This window comes from Oryzias latipes, chromosome 1, assembly GCF_002234675.1.
Source record: "Oryzias latipes chromosome 1, ASM223467v1".
NCBI classification, from domain to species: Eukaryota; Metazoa; Chordata; class Actinopteri; order Beloniformes; family Adrianichthyidae; genus Oryzias; species Oryzias latipes.
Genome location: NC_019859.2, coordinates 33,813,955 through 33,825,923, shown reverse-complemented (window position 1 = coordinate 33,825,923; position 11,969 = coordinate 33,813,955). Strand labels below are relative to the sequence as shown.

The 11,969-nt window shown below is 40.0% G+C and overlaps 1 non-coding gene across 1 annotated transcript; it reads right to left on the bottom strand.

Annotated features, from left to right (window-relative positions):
• Window positions 1-4,620: 4,620 nt before the first annotated feature.
• On the bottom strand, window positions 4,621-4,693 carry trnar-ucu. Its single transcript has one exon. It is a non-coding gene; the product is annotated as a tRNA-Arg (tRNA).
• Window positions 4,694-11,969: the final 7,276 nt, after the last annotated feature.

The following is an 11,969-nucleotide window of genomic DNA, read 5'->3' as shown; positions in this document are numbered from 1 at the left end:
GGCTGGCATAAAAACTCCACTGTTTTTCCCAAATCTGTGACTTCAGCCTTGGCTATGGACCAGGCCATGTCTAGGTCCACAGTTTCTGCTTCCTCTACGAGGGTTGTGTCAGTGGGATTAAGTTGATCCTCAAAGTGTTTCTTATTTTTTTACCTCTTGACAATATCCTCAGTTTAGGTTAACAGCTTACCATCTGCACTGTAAACAGTTTTGGCAGAGAACTGCTTCGCCCTCCTGAGATGTTGAATGGTTTGCCAGAATTTCTTTGAGGCCAATCAATAGTCTTTCTCAATGGCCTCCTCAAACTCCTCCTAGACTCTACTTTTTGCTCTCCAACTGCCTGTGCTGCATGCTGCATCTAGGCTAAAGTTTTGCCTATAGGCTGTTCTTTAAAAAATAACTTACATTTTTCAGTATGTTAGACCTCAATCAAGCTTAAATATTCCTCTACAGTCAGCCTTTCAGAGAAAGCTAATTTTAAAGTGTTAGCGTAAAGAAAACAATTGAAGAGTTATTCAGCCGCTTTTAGTTTAAACAGTGAATATTTTGCCGTGCTGTTGTGTGAAACTCTGAAGTTTTTTTCCGTCCTTACAAAAAAATGCAAACTATAGATCTATAATCTAAATGTATTTTCTTTTTACAAAGCTCTTTAAATGTGTACTCTACAAACATCCATACTGCAAAAGAAGTGAAATAGCTATAAATGAGAACTTCAGATCATGATCAAGTTGCATTTCCTAAATACAAGACGAATCATGTTGACAGGATACAGTTTAGTTTGCGTAAAGTGAACCGGAGTTCACCTCCCTCCAATCCAGGAGCAGAGCAACTGAACCAAAACCACCACCGTAGCCGAGGAAAAGGAGTAGGAATACAGCAATACATGAGCCGCGGACAAATATAGAGCAACAATTGTCGTGTTATCAAACAGAAAAAAAGAGTCAAACTGTTTATTTGTTAAAGCGTTTGTTTTAACACTGCTGAAGAAACTTCTTACAGGATTTTCTGTCTTGTTATGCGGCATGTGCCCGACAGGTGCTTCTGTGATGTCTTTCTAAAAGCTATCTTGTAGTTCCTTACCAGAATTCTCATAAAATACACCACAATGATGAGACCAAGAAAATAATTGAAATGTGGTGGAACGAATTCAGGCACATCAAAACAATCAAACATTTACTTTCAATTGACCAACTGTGTGGTTTTGTTTATAAAATATTTTTCAGAGGGGGAAAAAAAAAAAAAAGACCTTGTCTTAAACTCTGTTGACCAGTGAATGGAGCTAGGATGATTTCACAGCTGCACGGTGGCGTGGCGCAGTGGATAGCGCTTGTGCCTCACAGCAAGAAGGCCCCCGGTTCAAGTCCTGGCTGGGGGACCTGAAACAGAACACCAACGAGGGAACTTCCTGTTCTGGATGTTGCATGTTCTCTCCGTGCGTGCATGGGTTCTTTCTGGGGACTCCAGCTTCCTCCCACCACCAAAAAACATGCTTCATTGGTCAATTGTCAACTCTAAATTGTCCCTAGGTGTGAATGGGTGTGTGATTTGTGGTTCTGCGACAGACTGACAACCTGTCCAGGGTGTCCCCTGACTTTGCCCACAAGTGGCTGGGAGAGGCTCTGGTGACCCTGAAAGGGCAAAATGGAAAAAGAGGAATGAATTTCATGATCATTTTTGTTTTCAATGTGAATCTGACCATCATTACTGCATTTTACCAGCTTATTAATGAAAAAAGTAAAACGTTTAGTCCTTTTGTAAATAATGAAGACAGGATGTCACATGCACATTTATTCTTATCTGAAAATGCAACTGTTGACATAAAACATACTGTTCTTGACAAAACTTTAATCACACTGGTACTTTCAATGGAGGTCATTCAGCAGTTTATTTTTTATTTTTTCACCTTGGCTTTTGGTTCCATATATCTTCAAGGCATTTAATGTTGTGTGAGAGAAGATTGCAGGCATTGAAGAGAAACACAGATGCTCTCTTGGGACTTTCTTTTGTCTAAACGAACTTCCGCCAATCAACAGGTTTCAACAGTACCTCCACCCTAACCAGTCCGTTCAATTTTTCTCTGGACCTTCAACCAACAGGGGCCCAAAAATGTTACGATTTTACTTTTATTTCTAGTCCATTCCTGTGGCAAGATATGATTTTATAAAGAAATAACCGAAATGCGGAATTCCGCCACTAGGGGGAGCAAAGGAAAAGCAATTCATGTAAAGCAGCTTATCTCTGCACGTGCCAAAAGCGAAACCTAACAGCTCTGGGTAAGATGCAGTTTGGTTCTCTGCGAGCTTCACCGCTGTTATGTTGCTATAAGAATGATCAGTAGTGCCACCCTAATGACCAAAATGTTGTCAAAAAGATAAAAAGGTTGAAGTGGAGTGCTGAGCTTTCATTTATTTGTTCACGGAGCTCAATGCCAAACCTGCGTGTTTGGTATGTTATGAACAGATCGCAGTGCTGAATGAATATAACATTCAGCACCAGTATGAGACTCACCATAAAGAAAAGTTTAACCCATTGCAGTTAAGAAAAGAGAAGATTTACCAACAAGCAACTGAACTGCAGAACAACCATCTGCATTTACTTACCTTGTGAAAAATGCTGAAGGCTGCAGAAGTCTTGTTCCCAAAAAGAAGTCGACCTTTTCTGTGACAAAGTAGTTTTCTACTTGTCACCAGTCTGTCATAACTCATCACCTTTAGACACATAATGCTTATTCACCAGATGTTTAAGACTTCTTTGATTTTTGCAATGTTTCTCACCTTCTCTTCCTGTTGCCCAAGGAACAAAATGGTGGCCAAGGCCTTTACTTCCTATTTAATAGTTGGGCACAGGAAGTGGAAAGAATTTGGATTTCTTTGTATATACATTTTGTTGAAATGATTTCAGTTGTTTATTTATTTATGTATGTCTTTATTTGCAGGACTTTAACTGTATTATTTACAAGACATTTCTATCTTTTGTTGTAATTATTTGAAATGTTTGTTTAAATGTGACTTCCTTCCTGGGTGTGGCCAGCCAATTAACTGGAGCCCATAAAAGAGAAGGAGCTCAGTGGGAGAGGAGGTGTGAGCTGTGCAGCCAGAGTGTGAGACCAGAGAATGAAACCTGTTCCTGAACTTAAGAGTCATCTGCCTCCTATGTACACCAGGCCACTCTTGTCACATCACATTGTGACATTTTCCAACATGAGTCTGTCAAGGATTAGGATTGCAGATCCCACATCTCTGAGGAGACTTGGACGCCAAATGAAGGAATCCAGTCATTTATTGTATTTTCAGTCACTATTGATGAAAGCACCAATATCACAGATGTATACAACTGTGCATATTTATTAGAGGTGCTGAAGAAACGGTCACAGCAGAGTTTTGTGAGTTGATGGACACAACAATAGCTGATGACATAGTCAGGTCTCTAGTTACAGCGCTGGACGATGTTGGAGTGAACTGGTCACATGATGTCAGTCTGGTCACTGATGGCGCCACATTAAAGGTCAGGAAGAAGGCAGGTGTTGCCACAAAATTCAGTCAGCAATCAGGAACAGATTTGTGGACATTTCATTGTGTTTTGCACACTTGAATGACAGTAAATGTGTTGCTGCACAGGATCTGAATCATGATATTGACAGTCAGGTGAAGCTTCAGGAGAGAAAGGGAGTCTAACTCCAAATTCCTATGTTCACAAATGCTTACAAACTTAATTTAGTTTCATTTTTCATTGATTTGCACATTTACATTTTAGGCAGGTGTTTCATTTGTTTCCGTAGCCCCTCTTGAGTTTATTATTGGGATTGCTTTAATGTCAGATTTAACATATTCAGTCTGTATAAAATTGAATAAACCATTTTTTTTAAGTGAAATGCATTTTATTTGAGATCCATTGGCCTCTTTGAATGAATGTGTAATAATAAATGATTAGGCTACCAAGTTGGTTGCAGCATTTTTTCCAACTGAGTAATTAAATAAAAGTTTTTTGCTTTTATGTTACTGATCCAGCCCACTTGGGATTAGACTGGTTAAATTTGGACCCTGAACCAAAATGAGTTTGACACCCCTGCATTAAATAAAATGATTGTCAAATAGAGTTTGATTGATTGCTTGAAAGGGTGTGGAAAGAAAATAAATATATCCAGTTGTATGTTTGTAGAAAATATCAAATGGTAAAAAATGGCTTTATGGAAATTATAGGACTAGAACTCCTATATGTCTCAAAAAAAGTCCCTGGAACTAGAAACAGCCCTGATTTTGTTGCTCGGTGAAAATTGAGATAAAAGCAGCACACTGAGGACTTCTGACCTGCGCTCCTGTAAGCAGCTTCACACAGCAGGCTCTGAGCAGCATTCATGGGGAGGGTGAGATCATCATGGAGGTCAGCAGCAAGCATACGGACGGATGTCACACAGCTGAGATGTTTCAGAATGGAAATAACAGAAGGATGCTGGTAAATGTGAGCTACATGCAGATGTAAACTACTCACAGACAAGATAACCTGATATCCTATGGTCTGCAAGAAACCATATGATAAGTCAGGAACTGTGATCTTAAGGTGATATCATTGACACGATGACCAATTCTTTAAGTTTCAGTCATAGTTCAGCTGTAACTCAATCACCTCAGAGGGGACTCGAACCCCTAATCCCTGGCTTAGAAGGCCAGTGCCTTATCCATTAGGCCACTGAGGCTGGATGATGACTATGCACTGACTTTAATTTTGTTGTTGAACTTCTGTCCTCGTCATAGTAAAGAGAGGGGGAGAGCTGTCCACTGATCACTGCCTGGTGGTGAGTTGGAGTTGGAGTTGAGTTTCGCTGGCAGGGAGGGAGGCCAGGTCCAGGGCCTTTAAAAACGCTGATAAATGCAGGCCTGTTTACAAAAACAAACAAACTAATTAAAAAAGGTCCCCCAACTGAGGATCCCAGCTCCACAACAACAAGGGGTCCTTTTCAGAAGTTCTTCTTGCAGTCGTGGACGTCACCAGTCGCTTCCAGGTTATTGATGTTGGGGCAGGACGAGTTACGGTGGGACTCTGCAACTCCACCTTTGGTCAGACGCTCCAGGGTTGATTATTCAATCTTCTGTCTCCAATGAGTCCCCGTGGCTTTGTGGCAGAAAAAGGATTTGATGCACTCATTCCTTGGGTGCCTACTTCTCCGAGAGAGGTGTGTCTTTAACTACAACCTCTCTCCAGCCCGGCTGGTCTTGAAGAATGCCTCTTGGATGCCTCCTGTGCAGAGGTGTCAGTATCAAGGCTTGGATGAAGTCCACCCAGAAGTTGTGGAGCAGAGTGTGAGGACAACATGTGCTCCTCACAGCTTCATCAGGTCCTTAGCACCACCTGAACCTGCAGTGACTGAGGCTGTGGTAACTAAAGAGGCGTCGAACCGTTTGCTGCCAACAACCCTTCCAGGGAGACTCTCCGGCTGAGAGACTCCTTCATGATCCACTTTCCTGCAGAGGGAGCAGATCCATGACAGAATCAGGTTTCTGTCCTCCAAGGACTGACCCGCAACATCTCTTTTCAGAGCCACCCACAAAACCTTTAAGAGCTTGATTTTCTCTTTTCACTGTTGATAGTCCTAACTTTTAAAGAACTATATTAGTGTAGTTCTTGATAATGCAAAAGATCAAAACATGCAATATGCAAATAAACTAATCACTATCACCCATACTATTTTTATATGAAAATGATTTTTACAAAATTCGTTTTTCTTTTCAAAGATACTCAGATAATTTTTTATTTACAAGTCCTAACCTATTACAGGGGCCAGAGTACAAGCCCCGCCAACACCAGCAGACCACTGGCAGGAGAATTGAACAGCTTCTTCGTCCACTTTGAAACCTCCCTTGAACTACAGCCACCACAGCACCAACACCAATGCTCTACTCATCCACCAGGAATATGGGGTGAGAGGAACCCTGAGAGCTGCGAAACCAGGAAAGCTGCAGGACCAGACGCCATCCCGAGTGCAAAGTTATCAAGGAGTGCGTGAATGAGCTGGCTGGTTTCCCTTCTAAACTGTTCAACCTCTCTTTGCTCCATGCCTCTGTTCGTTTCCCTAAATCCTCCACCATCTTCCCTATCCCCAAAAGGTTTTCCATATACTGCAACAACGACTTTAGACCCTTAGCCCTCACGTCTGTAATCACAAAGTGCTTGGAGCGACTCCTGCACTGTCTCCTAACTCCCGCTCCAGTTCGCCTACAGGATGAACAGTGGGTTGATGCACCTACTATGAAATATAAACACAGCAACATTGGTGAAGAAACTAATTTAAAAAATCTATACATGTAAATGCATTTGTATACTGTGCTTTAACATTCAAGGCGGGGATAGAAAGGCACTGTAGGCACACATGTGCCTCAGATCTTCTAGGTTATCAGTGTTTTGTTTTCCACACTGATGCCACTTCTCCATCATCTTCTTCTTCTTCTTTCGCCTGTTACCCCCGGTTGGGATATAGGCCGCATACCATACCTCTCCAGGCAGACCGGTCTTGGGCGACTTCTTCCAGGTTAAGGGAATTTTTTTTCCAACTGAGTAAAAAAAAAATAACAAAGCTGTTTTTTGCTTTTATGTTACTGGTCCGGCACACTTGGGATCAGACGGGTTGAATGTGGCCCCCGAACCAAAATGAGTTTAACACACCTGCAGTAAACAATCCATCATAGTGAAAACAAAGTAAAAAATGCATTTTTGTTTAAAAAGAAGTGACTTCAGTACTGAAGTATGTACTAAACTTCTTAACGTATTTTTTCATTTTATTTAAGAAGCAGATTTTCCTCCTAATATTTGGAATGTCACCCCTCATTCCCTGGTTGTGCTTGTGGCACAGTCACTTCAAAACGCACACTGCAGCTTCTGATGGCACCACTTCAGCTGACAATAATGGCTGTGATTTACTGCTGGCAAGACCTAACCATGCATTCGCTCCCCGGAATGTTATTAGTAAAAAGCATGTGGCTGAGATAATAAAAAATGCATAAGTAGATTTGCTACTAGGTTCATCAGTTTACTAATTTCTAAATCGGCTATAATATTATTTAATACAGTACTGAGAAGCACTGTGACGTGATCTAGTTTTAGTTGATAGTATTGATTTTGCACAGGGTGACTTTAGTGCTGTTGTGCACTGTATAGAATATTATTGGGTCTGTTAATGCCCCACCACATGTCAAGTCCCCTCTTCCCATCTCTAGCCAGTTTTCAAAAGCCTTCCCCCTCTTCACCACAGAAGGTTTTAAGTGTGCTTGAGAGCATATGTTAAGGTTCAGTAAATATTTCTTTATCCTGCCTCTAATGCCATATCCACAGCGATTGCCTGCTGTGGAGATAGGGTGTCCCACTTTGAAGTGCATAAGGTCCTTACTGTGCGTAGGTGCAACTGTAAATGTGCTTATCTTGTGTCACTGTGTGCGCATGTGTTGGAATAAGTGTGTCTTCTTTATATTTTCTGCGAGCAGTTGTGTAGATAGTGGCTCTCCTAAACGGACTATATAAATAATAGGTAAGAGCATTAAGTTTTGAACCAATTTATATAAAATTGACTTTTTTTTCTTCATTTTTACGAAAACATGTGTCCATTAGGATGTGACATTTACTAAAAAGCTCTGTACAAAAGTGCATTCTAGGAAGTGATGACAATACATCTGTGTGTGCGAGTGATTGCGTGGTGGTGATGGAAGGGGCTGGGAGTGGGAAAACAAAAGAAAAAATAAATAAAGAAAATACTATTCAGTGTGATGAATAACCTCAGTTGAAACAGCATGATGGTTTTAAGACATTCAGGATTTTTGTAAACCACTACTCAAGGACAATCATGGACCACACAAGCAGTCACAAAATCACCAACACTCATGAACACAACCCTTGAATACCTCACAAAAAGAGCCACTCTATTGGACATGTGGCTTTTTCACCTCGTTGAGCAACCCAATACCATGGCAACCTTCACGCAAACCAAATTCCAGCAGCAGCAAAGCAAACACCAAACCTAATGTGATAATCAATGAGAAAAAAAAAAAAGCTCTCAAGCTGATTAAAGACCTTCAATAATGACAAGGGACAACTAAGAACCCCCCCTTCACAAGGCCACTTAAAGAAAGGGGTAAACTCCCAAAATGCATTCAATAATCAAAATAAGAATGAAAAGGTTAAATAGAAATAAAAGCAATCTCTTTTTGAGTGTTTTCAAGGCTTCACTCTGACAAATGGGTAAATAGAGCCTCAGTCAAATAGTTCTTTTGAGGACACATATCCATTGCTAATAATTCTAATAAAACATACAAGAACCATGTTTGAAACAACCTAGTTGACTTTTTTGTCTTCTTAAAATGAGAATGAGGTGCTGCCTACCATTAAGTTCTTCCCTATAGGACCATCAATAGGTTTGGATGTTAGTTTTGTTCATAAAGAATCATCATGTGGTGTATTCATGTACTAACATGATTTTTGGACCAGCAGTGTGTGGAACTTTGGACCAGACTTGTCAGAAACAGACTGATATTTTGGGTTAATTTTATCACCACACAAGCTGAGCCACATGTAAACTCTGCAAATACAAGTTTTGTTGAGAAACTAACTTGATTGAAAGTCGTGCTTTTTTCTGCTTTTTTTGTTTTTTGTTAAGGCAGCTGGCCGAAATCAGATCCATTCTCTCTTTGAGGCATTTTCATACAATCATCCACACTTTTTTTACCACAAGGCTGGAATATTCTAATTCTTAAAATTGAAGGGTTGGTTTTTCAGCAGTTGCTCGCACTGGCTGCCTTTTCATTTTAGACATGATTTTAGAAAATACATTTATTTAAAACTTTACATGGGTTTGGACCGGCCTACTTGTCTGAGTTGTCACAGCTTTATGTCCTGTGCATTCTCCTACATGGGCTGATCAGCTGCTTCTAAAAGCACCACAGGTGAAGGGGAAGCTCAGAGCAACTACGCTTTTGCAGCCGCAGCTCCAAAACTTTAAACAAACTACAACTACGTATTTTTAAGTATTTATCAAAATCTTTTATTTAAATTATATATCAATTAATACATAGTAAAAGTTACTCATGCCAATTTATATCACACAAATGTTATAAATGTCTTTTTTTTTTACCAAAATTGCTTCTGAAACTACATTACTTTTCGGTATACACTGTGAAAAAAGGAGTTTTTACGGTAAAATGCTGGCAGCTACAGTAGCCAGAATGGTACCGTAAAATTACGCTTTTTTTCTTTTTTTCATTTTTACGGTAAGAAAGTATTTTTGTTGTTGAATTCACGATAAAAAACTGTCGTACAGTCAATATTTCACTTAAGAAAAAAAATGTTTTACTTGAAGAAGAATCAATGTTTCACCCTAAAATGAACAAGAAAAAAAAAATGCATAAAATAAAGCTAAGTTAATAAATACAACATTTTCTCCCTGTAAAAGTTACAATAAAAAAAAAGATTTTATTAAAAAAATTATTGTGAAAATTACGATAACTTACTTCTTTTCTTAATGCTAATTTCTCGATTAAATCCTGGCAGCTGAAATAACAAATTATTCATGTATAGAATTTTTTTTTTGATATAAGTAAAATATCTAACCATCTTTGTAGTTAAATTGCTATTCAATTGCTATCAGAAACTACAGAAGCTTTTCATACTGCTGTACTTTTAGTCATTCTCATCTGCAAGTATGGATTAGTTAATACAGAGCAAATAAAAATGTCACATCAGATTTTAATTTATAAAATATTTTATTTCACATCTTACATTGTGAACATCATGTATTTGAATTTTTCCGCAATAAACCAAATAATTTTCTCATTGACATCAAGAATAAGCAATATCAAAAAAGAAAAAGAGTTTTCTCAATTGTGGAAAACCAAACTAGAAAGATAACAATACACCCGCTCAGAGATGTAACTGCACATGCGCAGTGTCAAAGGTTAAGGCCCATCAACTGTAAAAAAAAAATAAAAAAAAAACATGGTGTCAACACAGCACAAACTTACCAAATTCAAACTTTAAACCAAACAAAAATTACAATCCCACTTGAGTCACTGAGACTCAGCCAGTTGAGCAAGTACTTGCGTGCAAAGTCTCTTATAAAATTTCACAAAATTAAAAACATCCAACTCATCCATGATGAACATCCAAGTATGCAATCCAGCTCCAAGTTGTTCCATAAAAAAAGGGGAAGGTCTAGATCCATTCATGGTCAGCAATGTCTGTGATGAGACTTAGGACTCTGGGGTTCTGAGAACACATTTTTCTTCTTGGACTCAACCTTCGTGCCTCTATCGGGATGTATCGAAAAGAAACACCTTCATATAAAGAAAAACACAAAATATTGAGGTTTTTAAACATTTGGGTTTGGATATTAAATAGCTAAATCTGACAAATTCACACAAAAAAAGTTTTAAGAATGAATGTTACCTTTGGAGGAACTCCCTAACTTTAGGCAAATGGCAGAGGTGAAGGATGCGATGTTCAGTTGTCACAATGTTCTTGTCAATGCTTTATTGCTTGGCATGAATGTTTCAGCAGAGAAGCAGGAGGAACCTGGAAAGACAGGAAAAAATGGACAGTTCTGATCAAAGGTTTAAGACCAGTTGAGAAATGGTTGTTTTTGATTGGATCTTTACTGTTTTTAGATTTATGTAAAACATAAGCTTCCACAGACTGAACCGATTCTCCGCATGTGTTACAGTGATACACGATTCACATGCCACTGCTATGATGTTAGCTGACCTCACAGTCGTCAGAGTCTGCAGGGGCTGCTGATTAGCCAACCTCACAGCACTGCTCAGGAACACAACACAGCTGATAAAATAACCTAGGAAAAATCGACAACTTACACACTTTTCTTGTCCTAGTCGGTGAAAAGGAGCTGAAAATAAAATAAATTTAGTCCATAAAAGGCGGTGTGTTGCCAATTCCGAAGAGAATCTTGAGCCGGTGACGAATGGGAGGAACAGTCCAAGGAGTCCGGAACAGTCTGAGCAGGAGCTCTGCTCAGGAGTCTGATGCAGTGCACTGATTGGCCCGTTTGAATTTAGGCTCCTTGGTGCATCAAGCTTTATTCATACCGACCTCGATTTGCGCGTCAATTTCAATGTTGAGTCAGTAACAGACGCGATCTGAGGTCAGCGTAATATGAACTGCGGGAGCAGCACGGCAAGAGTTAAAATATCTTGACTTTGGCGAGGTCGCTGCGTTCCTTCATTTTCTTAACCCGCTGGCGCCGCGGGGTTGCCGGCTACTGGAAATACCCTTAACATGCTGGCATGGCCCGCCCCACAGCTTCTCTCTGTGTGCCAGTCAGCTAGGCAGGGGAGGCAGCCTACTTGGGCCTCTGTAGGTACCATAACCGTTCGGCCTGCAACAACCGTTCGGGGTCCTTCGACTAGTGCTGACGTCACATTATGTGATTGGCTGTCCATTGGTCCGTTGACGTATCAGATGGTGATTGGTCTGGACAAATTACTGTACTACCATAGAAGAAAATATTATGTGGTCCCTTCTAAACAAACAGAGCTCCGACATAGAGCCGGATTATCTTCTAAACGTACTTTGATTATTGATAATAAGTGCATTGCAGCTGAACAGACTGCGGTCCGAACCCTTCTCCGGACCGCACACTATAACAAAGCACCTTCCCTGCCTGCGAACACAAAGCTACGAGACTCCAGCTGCTCTGATCAGAGATACGGTTCGCTTGTGTGGAGCAGCCAGTTCGTTGTAACAGCCATAGATCTTTTTACAATGTGGGTTGTGGGAAAATTTCTCTATAAACATTACAAAGAATAATGTCAGACACAACTTTAGAGGGAAAAGAACTTTAGGTTACAGGAAGAAAATGTGAAATGAAAATATGTAGAGCCCGAGCAGATCTCCACTTAGTTTGTCTAAGTGGGGTTACCGTAGTGTGACGTTATCCTCAGTCGAAAGGACCCCGAACGGTGACTGCAGGCCAACTGGTT